Raw genomic sequence first — 2,141 nt, forward strand, 5'->3', positions numbered from 1 at the left:
ATATATTGTGCATCCCATGGTTAAATCTGAGTCAGGAGTTATCACCTCTTAAAGTTGAATTTGTAGTTATAACAACTATGATTTTATAGCTATTACAACGTGTATACTAAATAAATTTTGATAGAATATAACTTTTGACTCAGATTTAACCATGAGACATAATATATCAAATCAAGAATCTCTGAACGAACTTCGATTTGATATATTGTATATCTTGTGATTCAATCTCAATCAAAAGTTATGGTCTCTTAAAATTCAAGGCATCAACAATGTTGTTGCGTGTTTCTTAAAATCAGCAACATGTAGCAATTATAAAATCATAATTGCTATAACTATAAGTTATAACTTTGAGAGGTCATAACTTTTAATTCAGGTTGAACTATAGAATGCATAATATATCAAATCGAAGTTTGTTTAGAGATCTTCGATCTGATATATTGTACGTCACATGGTTAACTCTAAGTCAAAAGTTATAACCTCTCAAAATTTACTCAGTATATACGTTGTAGCAGCTACAAAATCGTAGCTACTACAACTACAAGTTCAACTTTAAAAGGTGATAATTTTTTATTCAGATTGAACTATGCAACACATAATATATCGAATTGATGATCTTTAAATGATCTTCTATTTGATATATTATACATCCTATAGTTCAACCAAATCCAAAGTTATGGCCTCTCAAAGTTATAACTTATAGTTGTAGCAGCTGCGATTTCATAGTTGCTATAACTTGTTACTGATTTTAAGAAACTAGTAACAACATTGTTGCTAACTTAAATTTTGAAAGACCATTATTTTTAACTGGGATTGAGCCACAAGACACATAATATATCAAATCAAAGTTTGTCTAGAGATCTTTAATTTTATATATTATGTATCTTATGGTTAAATCTGAGGCAAATGTTATAACCTCTCAAAATTTACTTAGCATACATGTAGTAGCTATGCAATCGTAGTTGCTACAACTACAAGTTCAAATTTAACAGGTGATAACTTTTGACTCATATTTAACCATGAAATACACAATATATCAAATAAAAAATCTTTGAATGAACAATGATTTGATATATTATATGTTCTATACTTCAACCCAAATCAAAAGTTATAGCTTCTTAAAGTTATAACATATAGTTGTAGCAACTATGATTTCGTAGCTGCCACAACGTATTGCCAATTTTAAGAAACCAACAATAATGTTGTTGCTGGATTAAACTTTGAGAGATCATGACTTTTGACTGGGATTGAATCACAAGACACATAATATATCAAATTGAAGTTCATTCAGAGATCTTCAAATTGATATATTATAGTACCATGGTTAAATCTGAGTTAAAAGTTATGCCCTCTCAAAATTTACTCAGAATACATGTTGTAGCAGCTTTTAAACCATAGTTGCCACAACTACAAGTTTAACTTTAAGAGATGATAACTTTTGATTCAGATTGAACTATGAGATACATAATATATCAAATTGAAGAGGTGATATATTATGTGTAACGACCACCCTTCTTACTACTACTCTCTAAGGGTGACCGTTACTTAACTACTATAAATTCTTACTTAACTAGTATGCCAAACTGTACTTAACTTTTTTTTTTCCAGAAACTTAAAATTTCGACAGAGTGTATGCAGTACAGCAGGACTAAAATGCAATACAATACTGACATGCATATATAACAGATAATAACAGAAACTATACACACTATATCTCAATGCAAACACAACAGTATCTACTTATTAATTAGAACTCATCTCAGCATGCAATCTAAAACAAGAATGAACTCAAACGACATGGAGTATAAAATACAATCTCAAATGTTTCTTATCCACTAAAACATAAAAACTCAATAACATCCCAAGTCTCTCCCAAAGTCCTGGCATCACACACCATCCGCACCTCCTCGTCGCCTTCCTTTGCTAAGCTTTTCCTTTCCTTTATCTGCAGTAAGAGGAAATGCAATCTATAAGTAAAATTGCTTAGTAAGCGCTATCTAACTCACAAAATCTCGATATGCATGTACATATATCTATAACATAAACTAACTGAATGCTTACTGAAAACTACTCATGCTCATCTAATAGTAAGGAATCAAACAGGCTGATATGCTAAACATGTAAAGCTGCTCATGCTCATCTAC

The sequence above is a fragment of the Zingiber officinale genome, chromosome 5A (assembly GCF_018446385.1).
Source record: "Zingiber officinale cultivar Zhangliang chromosome 5A, Zo_v1.1, whole genome shotgun sequence".
NCBI lineage: Eukaryota > Viridiplantae > Streptophyta > Magnoliopsida > Zingiberales > Zingiberaceae > Zingiber > Zingiber officinale.